At 42.4% G+C, this 13841-nt stretch overlaps 1 long non-coding RNA gene across 3 annotated transcripts; it reads left to right on the top strand.

Annotated features, from left to right (window-relative positions):
- Positions 1-4436: 4436 nt before the first annotated feature.
- On the top strand, positions 4437-12753 carry LOC148380798 (uncharacterized). 3 transcript variants are annotated; one of them, XR_015854565.1, is made up of 4 exons: positions 4437-4744; positions 5949-6030; positions 6502-6619; positions 11110-12753. It is a non-coding gene; the product is annotated as an uncharacterized LOC148380798 (long non-coding RNA). The 3 variants fall into 3 exon arrangements; XR_015854564.1 differs by having other exon boundaries at positions 4439-4744; positions 5946-6030; XR_015854566.1 differs by lacking the exon at positions 4437-4744 and adding an exon at positions 5040-5380 and having other exon boundaries at positions 5946-6030.
- The last annotated feature ends 1088 nt before the right edge of the window (positions 12754-13841 follow it).

Raw genomic sequence — 13841 nt, 5'->3', positions numbered from 1 at the left:
CAGCTCAACCTTTTAGTGGGTGTATGACACCGATCAAAAATAGTTGGGCACCACCCACTTAGGTAGGCTACAAAGCAGGAAAGATTCTCTCCAATATTTCTGTAATCTAAATATCACATAGGCAACAAGATTTATTAGTGCTTGAGTATTTATTTTACCAACCCAACATTCTTTAGATAACTGAAAAATGTTTTTCACAAAAAACTCTACAGTGTGTGTGTTTCCAAATGATTAAAAAGAAGAAAATCTGTGACTATTTCAAACTTTAAATATCCAGGAATCAACAGTAGTTCTAAGTTGTAATATCACTAACCACCGCTAGACGGCTTACTTGTCTTAGTTTTTTGGTTTTGAGACGGATTTGGAATGATATGTAGGACAAAAATAATACCTTAATAATGTGACCATTTTTGTTTGTGTTAATTTTGTGAAACAATTAAGAGTTGTTGCTCTTAATGTTGTATTCTTGTTCAGCAGTGTTGTGCCCTTTTTGAATGGTCAGTGAGCTCTTTGCTCTAAGAAAAAAAAAAAGTTATTTGTTTGTTTGCTCCTCCAGCATTCAAGCAGCCCATCCCTGTATTAGAAAATTGACGAATGCATGTAGAGAGATGGCGCCTACTGCTGGATGTGGTGGGACATGCCCCCCTCCCGTCTGCTCCTAAGGCCACTTGTCACCCGATTCTCACATGGCCCATGGCCATTATGTTGGTGACATTGCTCCAAATGGGCCTGCCCCCCTGCTCTTCTTTTCCATGTCGCTTAGTGGGGAATCCTCTCTGGGATGCTGCTCGTTGCCTTTCTATCCAGATGGTCAAGAGCTCCCTCCCAGTGTTCATTGGGGCAGGCGCCATTCGCCCAGGGGAACTCCTGCCATCTGTTCCAATCTTGCCCTCACTTCTCATATGACTCAAAGTTTGCCATCCACTTTATGTACAGGCTTTTGCACATTCATCTTGTCATGTCTTTATTTCCAAAACATTGGAAAAAAAACTGATCAAAACAGTTCTTCAGTGACATATTTTTCCCATTTCCTTTCCAGCCCGAATCACATCTCCTACTCGTGTGTGTCAACATTTGCCCGTGTGTGTCCAACAATGGCTTAAATGAGACGGAGAGCATCTTTCCGGAGTCGTCTCAGCTCGGGGGGAATGCGGCGAGATAACCGGATGCTAATGCCGACACTTTGCCTTTGGGGAATTACTGAGCAGTAACCTACATTCACTGAGTTGTCTCCGACATGAGGTTAATGAATCAGGCCTGCTGGAAGGGCAAACACGCTCTCCGCACGAGGAGCACGCACACACACGTGTGGCTAATAACCATCATCAATACAATAGTTCTAGACACAACTCACAACAAGGATGTCTGTGTTTGCTGTAGCGCAAAAGCTAACAAGGTTTGCAAGTAAGAAGCCATCTGAATCGCTAATTCAGTTACACAGTCTGGCTCCAAGGAGTCGTGAGTGCGTGGGTAATAAGAGGAGGAGTGTTTTTTCTGCATAGAAATGTGTTTGAATGTTTGCTTGCGTATGTTGGAGACGTACTTGGGTGCAGTGTCCTCATTGTTTTTATTTTGGGGATGTTTTAAACATAAATGGATGTTTTTTGGTGTTTTGTAGACACGTGCAGGTAAAAATGGCTGTTTGCGCCGTTGTGGGAGTGTACACAACTGCCTTGCAGCTCCCTTCATTCCCTTTAAATTCAGCACAACAGACTTGCTGAAGTCCCCTTTGGAGATTTTCAATTCTTCAGTCCACCCAAATGCAATCTTCAACCCAATCCAAACCAATCTGGTAACCTAATCCGCTCAAAGTCCATTGCCACCAAGTAAGTGGGTTAGGAAAATAACCCAGCAGTTATTTATTTTTTATTCAGACAACTATTCACCCTTAATTTATGTTTATTCATTTTTTTGAGAATGTGGGGAGAAGCCTATTAGGCTGCAGCGAGGCAGGCACCATGTGGTCCTTTTCGCCACCGTTCTCCTTTTTACTATGTTATTGCTACTTTTGTATCCAAGTGGGATATTCTCCACACCTCCATCCTACCTCATCCCCTTTACTTCCCTCCCCCTCCGTAACGGTGACTCTGGCTGGGATCCACTAACCGTCTCCCCCCTGGGAAGAACGCCATCTGACTTGGGTCGTCAGAATCAATTATGCTCATCCCCCTCTCCCCTCCCTCCTCACCTCAGCAGCATTTGCATGAGTCACATTTTTTTTCTCAGATTCCTTACTTCTTCCCTTTACCAAGCGCACCTCTTGCACCTTGCCCCCCTTTTCTCCAAAGCATCTCCCCACCACCCTGAGGCTCCCCTGTCAGGATCCAGGAATAATTCCCCTCCTTTTGCATGCTTTTGGGGAAAAAAAATACAAAGTGAGGTGATAAATTTGCAGTGATGTACTATGGAATGGGCGAGAGGGGGGGGGGGATAAATGAAGGAGAAGAGAATAGAACCCGGAAGGCACTTTTGCATGCTCAGCACAGCAAGAAAAAAATGTGGTGCCGTCCTTTAAAGGGCTGAGATGAGGAAGGGGCGTTAAAATAGAGGTGGCCAGTACATTCAAGAGTTCACCTGACCCCTCACTACTCAGAGAAAATATGAGGAAGCGACCTTTTGATTGAAGTTGCATAAATGTGGTTTTGTAGAAAGAGTGAAGGTGGTAAAAATAATACATTTAGCCGCTTAAAACCAGTTAAAGTGTGCCTGGCTTTTTTTTTTTTTTTTTTTCCCGCGTATGTGAAGATAATCAAAAACATGTTATTGGCGAGAGCAGAGGTTTTCTGCTACACCCAACTGTCCTCTTATTTAACAGATGACTGATTTCAAACTGCACTTTGCGAACAGACGGCAGGTTGGGGATAAGGGGCAGGGGGGGTCGATACGTTTGAAGGATTTCTGATGCAAACCTGGACCACCTGCCCGACGACTAACACGAAATTCAAACAATGGCGGGTGTAATTGGCATCGACGTGCTTTAAAAGCCCTCCTCCTAGCCGACAAACACCTGCAGCTCATGAAGCCGTGCGGCCCCACGGGAAATCACACATTAGCATTTAGCCGTTTCATCTGCTGCTCTAATCGGAGCCAAACGTTTCAATAATACAACACAAGAGCGATTACGCAACAGCGAGCAAAAAGAGGGGCACTCAGTGAAAAGGTATTTCCAGAGATGTGTGAAGCATTTGGCTCGATATCTGGAAGGTTCTGATGGGCTGCAAGGTGAACCGCTCTCCGTGTGTTTATGTAATCAGTGTTACTAATTATAATTCAACTGGCCAGAAAATGATTGCAATACTTGTAGCATCTAAATCAACAGGTCAGGAGAGTACAGCCTTGCGAGCAGATGTGTAAAAATACACATAATAGCAAACATGATTATGAATATATAAACACTGGCCTTCTCTCATCAAAAAATATCTTCTGGTGCAATAGTTTGGGCCAACAAAGTTAGTTCTTCCACTTTTGCATGACTGCATTTTGGTTTCAATCAGAAATAAACCTCATGGCTCTTCCAGCTTACATTAGCGGCCAGGTTAGTTCATCTTCCACCCACTCTAAAACCACCCACCCCATCATCCACCTCATGAAGTTTCCATGCTCTCCATTCCTAAAGTTTGGCAGCTTCTGATAAGCCCCTGTGGACTGCAACAGGCAGCAAATAGCCTATTGTTGCGAGATAATGTGAATTGTAATGTTCTCGGCTCTCTCGCCATGCACTCTGTCCTGACAGTTGTGGGCAAGGCTAGGCGCCAAGTATATATGAGCACCTGCCAAACATAGACGTCCATCAGTGGTGCTTTTACTGCCGAGAAGGAGAAGGGGAATCCCTGAAGACTTGTGGGAAACAATCACCTCTCCCACAGTTGTTTCGAGAAAACTCACCTCCGCCCACTCAATCCAACCTTGGAGATTTTCTATCATCTTCCGAAGCTCGCGTGAACAAGCCGTGCGGTTGAGGCGATTCTGAAAACATTGATAGAAACACGCCTGCTTGTTCCCGCTGGAAAGAACCTGAGTCAAACACTTGGGCTTTTGCTCACCCTGGTTGTTCCCTTGAAATTTTTATCTGCTGATTATTCAATTCACAAGATAACACCCGCGGTGAATCATTCACAACCTTTCGTTTCACTGGAAATATTCATCGCGAGAACCTTCCATTTTTGAAAGGTGGTGAAATGCTTTTGGCTAGGCTATAATAAACGCGAGTAGGTGAGTTTTCAATCCTTAAAAAATCCTTGAATCAACATTCGCAAGAAGCAACGACTTCCTCTAATAAAGATTCAAAGTTTGACTCGACATACTTCCTTGACACCGATTCCTATTTAGCCAGGGAAGTATAACTGAGAGGATTACTGTTAATACAAACTCGGCTTTTCACATTTCGTATACAAAGCAAAATAAATGAAAAAGTTGCACCTTTGAAGTCCCTTGCTTTCTAAATTCAACAGCGTTTTACTGTCATCATCCATGAAGGGGGAAAAAAGGATCCTCTGAAATAGAATGTGGATTTAAAGTTGGCTTTCCAGTACAAGCACTTGGCAGGACTTTTAAAAAGTTACAAGGTCTTCTACCTTAGTTAGCTGAGGTAGCATTTTACCTTTTTTTTTCTCTCCACACATCCTATTCATCTGTTGTCTAAGATAAAAGGTTCTCAGGAAGCGTGAAGAAATGCTCTGAGAACTTAAATACTTCTAAACAGGATTCTCCAAGAGGTAAAGGATGTCGAAGGCGGCGTATTCAGGTAATAAAAGACTGTTAATCTGTCAGATTAGTGACAAAAAATGAGTGTGTGGGATTAAGGTACAGCACGTGCATTCCTTTTGCTTTATTACTCACTTTACATATTCAGGGATCTTTTTTGGGGGACGAGCTACGCACCTAAATGGATTAAAATCACAATTGGCTACTTGTATAAAAAGCATATAGCCTCCTCGTTGTGTCTTTGTGAGCGCTCGCTTTGATGCTCGAGCAAGACGCCCACTGTCACTGTTTTAGAGCTCCACAATTGTCTGCTCGCTGGCTTTTAGGCTCCCATTTTTGGAAAATGCTTAACACTGCCATTTATTGTTCTTCTGCTACGTGTCGGGAGTGCGGTGATTAACGACGCTGCTCATGAGTTTGGGGGAAATACTCCTCATCTGGGTCATATCTTGAACGAATAACCGCAAAGAGTTTGCGAGCAGAAGCAGCAGCAGGTTATAAACTGGCAAGCAGATATAAAAGCAAGCTTTGACTCTCTTGCCTCTTCGAGTTAATTCGACTATAATTACTGTCGGGCACCGAGGTGGCCGAGATTATAGTAGTGAGTTACACCTGTGAGGGGGGGGGGAGCACATATTAAATATTTAACCGCTCCTTGTACCGTGAAGTCAATGAGGTGAGGCAAATATTGCACGGTGGAGATCATGGCGCTGCATATGATCATCTTCCGTGTTAGAATAAATGTCTGCAGTGGTGTTGTTGTATAAAATAATTGCGCAACCACTTAGGTGGGCTTCACACCAGGAAAATGACATCATTTGCTGTCTTTTTAATTCCATCCTCCCTTTTAACTCATTCACTGCCAAGTTAATATCCTATGGCACTGAATGAGTTAATGGCAGACAAGAAATGAGAGTTATTTAGTGGAGCTTCAGAGTTTCTTTTTCGGTGTGTATTCGTGTGACTGAGCGTAGGGTTCGGCAAACCTGACCAAATTATCACCATGACCATGTGACTCAGATACAAAGCTGGTCATTGTTCAGTCATTTTGAACAGAAGCCGATTAACTGGAGCATCACAAGGGGTGACACAATCAGGCTGCGAACGTCTTGTATGTTCAAGTGACCATGAAATGACCATCTGCAGAGTTGGATTTGAAGCGATGGTTGCTAATAAAATGAACTGTATAAAGTGCATGTTTCGTTAGGCTTTCTAAAGTTTGCTTTTCTGCCCTCGTCAAGCAGTGACATCACTCCAGAGTGGTGTGCTGGAATGGAAGGATGACACCATCTCTGCTGACTTGGATAACACAGCTTCCTTGAGAAGGTAAGCAACCTTAGAAGAAATGTTTTATTCTTTGGTGAATATTCCTGATAGCATTCACAATCACATGAGGAGGGCAAAAGAACTTTAAATGCGCTATTATTTTGTTTCGACGTGACTAAACTGGACTTTTTGGATTACACTTATGTGCGCCGGTATTCCCCAGATGACTCGTTCTATGTTTCCACTGTTGCCCTGAGACTTGTGTAACGTGTTAGACACACATCTATTGCCTAGTTAAAGTCAACGTGCAGCTGTTTCAAGGCTGCCTGCCAAGCATTCTTCCTCTATATTGACCATTGGAGAATTTAAATCTTAAAAACGTGGGAAATATCCTCCATACTGAGAAACACAATCAGGTTGATAACAGGTAGAATATAGAAAGTTTTTCCATATTTAAATCCAAATACTTGAAGAGGATTCGTGGAGGAATCAGTCCATTTGCTTTTATGCTTTTTTTTTTCTTTTTCCCAGGAGAGCAAAAGAGAAAGTCCAGGATGCAGACTCTGCAATAGATGCTGCGCCCCCGGAGAGCCGAGAAGACGAGGGATGACAAAGAGGATAAAGACATGAAGGAGTAGCAGAGTGAGAGGTAAGGCGTTTAAAGTGATCTCTTAAGGGAATCGTCATTTTCCTTTGCCGGGTCGCTCTGGGTGACTGCGCACGCTTCATTGTTGTGAGAGCTTTCTGTGACAGGAGACAAACAGACGGATCAAACGGAAGAAAAAGTCAGAGCAAATAAAGTCGCGCTCTCTCCCTCTTTGTTTTCCTTCACATTGTGCCAGAACGTACAACGTGTATGTCAAAGGAAGAAAGGCCTTGTTTCCGTACAGAAACTTTGTATGATTCATGTTTCCTCCGCTTTGATCTGTGAGCTGTGCACAGCCTCGGGATAAACCATTTCAGGTTGTCTAAACAATTTCCAATCACCGTTTCCATATTTAGGCTCTCGTATGAAGCAGAGGAAAGACGCAGAGAACGCCGTTGTTGCTGAGGAGACTGAGGGGATTTTATCCATCCAGTGTTTGACATTGATCATGCACGTAACAATAAACACAATGTTGTACTGTAAGTGGCGCTGCACGTGCCCCCCTTGAGGTCAGCTTAGCGGCAAAGTGAGACCCTCTTAAAAGCGCCCACCCTCCAAATGCACATCTGCTCCCCAGCGTCCCGACTCTCATCGCCCTCACCTCCGCCACCACGCCTTTTCCTGTTGTGAAATCCACTCAGGCGCTTATTAGTAAACCTCACCACCCCCAGAACCAATTCCGCCCTCCCACTTTGATTACCCGGCATCACTCAAATCGTTCTGAATTTAGGCGGCCAAACTTTTCCCACGCATAAACTTTAATAAATAAGGTAAAAACATATCAGTGTAGACATTTAGCAATATTCTTTTTTTTTTTTAAAGTTGGAACAGTTATGCTTACTCTTAATGTAAAAAAAAATCATACTATGTTAAAAAAAAAAAAAATCATAATCTTCTTTCATGCTACCATTCATTATCAAAAAATAAGAAGCACAATGAAGGCAAATCTGTTTTTTTTTTTCCATTGTTGGACAACAATAAAAGTTTAATTTACAGTATTCTAAAACGAAAAATATTTTTAAGAATATGTCACGAACCACCTTTGGTCCGCAGGCCATACTTTAGCCATCCCTTCTGAACACCAATCCTAGCCAACACCTCAAGTTTGAGTTACAGTGTCCAAGTGTGCATGTGTGTGTGTGTGCTTGTAAGTATGAGCATGTGTGTGTGTGATGCATGACATCATTCAGCTGTTCCTCTGGGCACGACTCCATCCAACTAAATAATCCAGGCCAGCTCCATAAAGCAGGGAGTGCCGCCACATTCCCCCAGCCATGAAATATCAAGTGGTATTAAGTCACCGTAACTGTCAGCCGCCTTCCTTCCTACACACACACACACACAAAGACGCAAAAAGCACGTTTTTGCACAATCAGCTTATTCTTTTATTTGGCAGACTGTTAAGCAACCAAGTTGTATTGTATATCACAAGCAGTACACATGAAGCAGGTGGCTCCATATTAACCTCGGCCCACTGTCAGTGCAGGAGAGTGCACCTAAAGGATCTGGTTTCTTTCATCCCTTCTTCCCTGCATCCCCATGGACCCCCCCCAACACACACATTAGAAATGACATCAGTCTCCCCCTCCAGATGAGGCCAAAGTAGAGCATCACCCAAAATGAACTGTCAATATTACTCCATTACAAACAACATAGATGTTGTGAGTCCCAGTTGCGAGGTTAACCTCACTAATTGGAAAAAAAAAAGTTCACATAATAATTTTATCTATTTATTTATCTTTTTTTTCATCGGGTTTGAAAGATAACGCTTGGAAATTATCTATTTTATTATTATTATTATTAATATTTGATTTGTAAATAAGCTTTGCTCTGATTGGGTCGCTGTTCTTAAAGGCCATAAATATAAAACTATCAAATGAAAAATATTAAGTATGGTTGTAACTAAGAAATTTTTTTTTGTCATAATAATTTTAATTTATTCTGTGACAAGGCAAAACAGGTGTGATTTACTTTCAGTTTACATTTTCATTGTTGAGAAGCCGTGACTCTTTCTAGCATTTCAATTTCACAAGCAGTGTGGAATGTTAACAGGTGCTGGCTCAACTTTTGGAGCCACAAGAAATGCGACAGGAGAGAAGAACTTGAGAGTGCACCTGTTTTCCACCGAGCTTGAGAGAATGAGATCCCATTTCCCAGATCACACTTAAAACAAGGAACCTCCAGCCAACGTTTTCCTTTTTCTCACAGCTTAAGAGAAACATGTACGGTTTGCAAAGTGTTTGGGCTCTGATGGATCGATTACAAATTGTGCAGAATTGTCTCTCTGTATTTCCCAAAGAGACATACTTCATTAACCAATCACTCGAATGACCAACCATCTTGATAGAGAAACCTCTTCTTGCCAGAAGAAAAAAAATTCCATGATTTTCCCGCCAGTATCCATCATACAAGCCCGTGACAACATTATGCTAATCAGTTGGCCTTTCGACAGTCTCGCGCACAGAGAAATCATGTTAGGTTGCTTTCGAATCACCTTCAGATTGATGTTTAGTGACCCACGTATGAGCGGAGATGAGTGATGGCCAAAAATGCATCTGTTGATGGTGAAGAAAAAAAAAAACAGCCGTTCCCCAGGGGTGCTCTGTGGCAGACAGATGTTTACGGCTATCTGAAAGCCACACGTAGAATTCATGCTTGGATCCTTTCCAAGGAAGCATAGGTGCTTTCGAGACATATGGACCTTCTGGGTCATCACCTGCACTCAGAGGTTCAGAGGTGACTCATTTCTCATTGACATTAGATTAGACACGTTTAACCGGATTTAAGCAGGGCTCCCTGTTCCCTTCAGCCTGGCCTGATTTGATTTGAGCTCATCTTGTAAGTCAGTGACTGCAGAGAAGCATGTTCCTCTGACCATCCTGCAGATTTGACTTTTGGAAAGGTTCGCTTAGTTTAAAAATATAAAACAGGAAATGTAAAGCAGGCGTGCTAAACTGATTTGATTTTATTATTCCACATCTTTACTTTTAGCCTGCACTTTAAATGTCATATCAAACACAAAAGCAGATGATGCGAGTTGAGATCTCTCTGGGATTTGCTTGACGAGATTGACTCTGCTCTCAAGTGCCCCCCCCCTCTAAATGCTCCTCACTTGACTAAATGCCCTCTTGTCTGCTGTTAGCTCTTCATTACTTCTCTTCATCTAAATATGCAAAGTGAAGATGAGTGGCAAATGTATATATCATGCTGTAAAGTGCAGATAGAAGTCAAAACGAATTGCCAACGCTCACAAATCCTCGTCAATGGTTCTGCGCATGAAAAAAAAAAAGAAGCCAACCCTAAGTTGTTCCACAAAGGTTTATATCAAGCGGCAATGTCCCAATATTTTTGCTTAACTCTTTGAGTTCTAACTCCACTTTGATGCAAAGTAGCAGAGCAGTCAAAGAAGAAAATAGCAGCCGTTGCATAAATGCAATCCCCGGCTCGTATTCAAAGCAGGTAAATTAAATTGAAAGAAGCAAAAGACTTGAACGCATGTCTATTTAAACACAGATCTTTGCTGTACATAAGAAATTCAAAAGCTTCTTTTTTTGTGTGTGTTGATGTCCACGAGCAGGCATGCGGCAATGACAACAGTGACAGAATGTCTCTACCAGCCTGCTCACAACACAGCTTCCATCTGGTGCGACATCTGAATAGGCTGCCCAAAACATGTTTTTGGGCACTGGTTTGCAAAAAAGTCATCCTTTAAAGCTAACATTAATTTTTTTTCAGTCTGGCTGTTAAAAAGACAGAAAAGCTTCTGTGAGGTTTTATCACAAGACACACAAGGCAGGGAAAATTGATGAAAAGAAATAACTTCTTGGAAAAGTTTTGGAAGTTAACTCACGGGATGATGGTGCTTTTTACCAAGTGGGTCGGAATGCAAGATGTGCCGCCTACAGGTCACCCGGGTCTGCTTAGATGTAAGGAAAAGCACACAAGCAAACAAAAAGTCCATACGGGTGGGAGGCAACGTGCTGCACTTCAAAACCAAAACCACACAAGCAACCAACCTCAAACTTCTCAGGGACTTGGAAGAGAACCCGGGCTCCAGTCAACCAGTCTTGACCACATTGGAGACACAGATGGAAAAGAGAACCTCAAGAAAACAATTCAACATGGAGCTTTTCCAAATCAGTGCCTGCTTTTGAATCCTCACATTATTTTGTGCCTTTTTATTTTTTTTACCACGCAAATGCAGTGATGTAGATTATATTATTTCAGTCACCCACTAAGTTCTAGCAAGTTTTATCCCCTTTTATTTTGTTACCCCCAGGTATAATCATTATTTTGCCACTATATATATATATATATATGGTCATTTGGTGGTTTCTTCAGGCGGTTGGCAGCACAGGTACCCTGTTGTCTCCAAAATATTTAAATTGAATTTGACACATGTCATGGAACATTGCGTTATCTGCGGTCACTCCAAAGATTTTGGAATGCAACAAAAAAAAAACTTGTAATTTTTTTTTTCCATCTGTTTCTAGAAAACCTACAAACGCCAGTCAACTCATTTCAGATGACAGCGCATCAAGTTGAGTGGCAGCGGAGGTGCCGAAACACGTGTGGACCCCGGCGTGCACATGGAAACAAGCTGCACACGTATTTTTCAACGCCTTCATTTTTATCATGTAAACATAAACTCTGTCTGGATAACATGTTTTCCTGAATCCATGCTGAGCTTGAACTAATGGCCACATGGCACACACACACATATTGTGACCCCCCACCGAGAGGAAGTGAGATGAGCTTTTTGTTGCTACTGTAATTCAGTTATCCCTCAATGCCGGAGGCCAAATGGTAGACAGGAAGGAGGATTCTGCTGTGTCTGTACTTTGCTTATCCCTTTTATACACAGGTGAGTGCCTTTTTTTGCTTTGCCTGTCTTCAGTACCACGCTCCTCTCATGCCTCGGGCCATCACGGATGCCCCCTTGCTGCTAAGGTGCCATCTTAAATCCAGCGGTGTAAAAAAAAAAAAAAAAAAAAGCTAATACGGACATGGTTCCCCCCTAGGGGAATTTAACCACAGGCCATCTTTGCTCGTAAGCAAGTGTCACAAGTACTAAACTGCAGGTTTTAAAGGTGAGGCTCCAGGGCCAGACCTGGTCCAGTCAAGGATATGAGCAAAAATAGCAAAAAAAATGAGAAGTGGTTGGTAATTACATTTAAATTCCACAAGATGGCAGCAAACTAAATCAGAAGAGCCTAAAGAAGCAATAGTGATTGGAAAATGAAGCTTCAAATTTGCTTCATGAACCACTTGTAATATTTGGACTCCTCCAGATTGCACTATTGGTTTGAATAAGAAATCTACCATGTGGCCCATGATGAAAATGAGTTTGACATCATCTCAATACTTTGATGGATCCTGCAACTGCTTCAAATATCACCAAGACGCAAAAAAGTACACTTAGCAACCATGTGGCGGTGACTCACACGTTTGCACGCAGGTTAGCAACAATCTGGGGCCGGACCTCCTGCCGGGCCGAGCTTGTTGGAAAGAGGTCACATTCTCCAAGGTGTGTCTAAACTAAGATGACATGTAGATGTGTTGGCACGAGAAGGCGCTCCAGGCTCCCCACCACCGCATCTGACGCCTCGCTCCACAAGAGAAGCCGACACGTTTGTTTTCTTTCTTTCTTCCTTCTTTTTTTTTTTCTTCCCCCCCCCTCTTGAACAGCATCTCTCAGCCAGGGAAAATAGAAGAATGATTTGCTTTTGTGGTTGTTCCATCCCTCCCTCAGGTTTCTACAGACTTACAAATAGCAATAAAGTGGAGGATGAGCTCGACAGTAGCAATGATGCTTAATTTGAGAAGGCATTTTTCTTCTGTTCCCAGAGGCGTTGACTTTTTCCATGTTTAATGTAATTTGTTTTTGCTTTTTTCCATACACAAGTTTGTTCAACTTGTTTACCTTAGAAGTGAATGATATTGTTCCCTGCGGCTTACTGTGTCGCCGATTTTTAAACCATTTTTTTTTATTGCTTTTTAAAGTATGCAGGCAAGTCCGGATTAAAGTTCGTAGCAAGGTGCTTTGCTTATCCATTAATAGTTGCCATTTGTAATTATGTATGCTAATTGATTTTTGTCAGTGTTTTTGTATTTTAAGTTGGCAAAGTTTTGTTGAAGACCGCTTTGTGGTTTGTTTTTTATTTCCATATGGATGGATGGATGGATGGATGGATGGATGGATGGATGGATGGATGGATGGATGGATGGATGGATGGATGGATGGATGGATGGATGGATGGATGGATGGATGGATGGATGGATGGATGGATGGATGGATGGATGGATGGATGGATGGATGGATGGATGGATGGATGGATGGATGGATGGATGGATGGATGGATGGATGGATGGATGGATGGATGGATGGAATATTTTCAATGAGGCACTGAGATTTCTTTGCTCTCCAGCCACCATCAATGACCTCACCACCGAGAAAACAAGATCCTCACAAGTTCACAAAGGTCTTCTTGAGCCGTTATGAAAATGACTAATGTCCTCCTGTTTTGTGTGTGAGCTCCAACACTGCATTCATAGATATACTGTCTCCCCTTCTTGCTGATTAGCTCTTAAAAGCTGACAATGCAAGATCACGGCTATCTGGTAAATGGAAATGCGACAAACCCCGGCCACACTCAGCGGATTGCTTTGGCTGAATGAGTGCTTAGTAAGTGCTCATAAAGCAAACGTGAGGGTGAAGAATGATCAGAACTTGGTTGGGACCGAATTGCGTTCTTTGTGAAGATCACTCTGGTTGGCCATCTTCTGTTGATTTCTTGAAGAGTGTGGAAACATACTTGCATCTGCTTAACACAAATAAGTTGTCAACGTTTTTAATCGTTTTCATAGAATGTGGATGTTCTCAGATATTAGAATATATAGTTATGAGTTCAGGTTCTTGGATAAATGAAAAAATGGCTGCAGAAGGCTGGAGCTTCGAGGAGTGCAAGATGCCAGCAAGCACACAGAGCTGGAAACATTGAAGGAAAAGCAATGAGGTTGTGGTTAAGCTAAGCTTAGAGACTGTGATCTGGATCAGGTTTAAAGGAGGGGATGGGGGGGGGCATTGGAAGGGTGCAAAATTTTAACCCTATGTAGGAACAGGAGTGAAGTAAAACCATGTGTTTTGTTGTTTGTTTGCAGGTAGACTTTTCTCCTTCAGTATTTGCCATGAGATTGAACCGCACATTCATTTTTGAAAGAAATT

This window comes from Syngnathus floridae, chromosome 20 (assembly GCF_059516105.1).
Source record: "Syngnathus floridae isolate MCC-2025c chromosome 20, RoL_Sflo_1.0, whole genome shotgun sequence".
NCBI classification, from domain to species: domain Eukaryota; kingdom Metazoa; phylum Chordata; class Actinopteri; order Syngnathiformes; family Syngnathidae; genus Syngnathus; species Syngnathus floridae.
The sequence above is the reverse complement of the archived record's forward strand: the minus strand, read 5'-3'. Positions and strand labels throughout refer to the sequence as shown.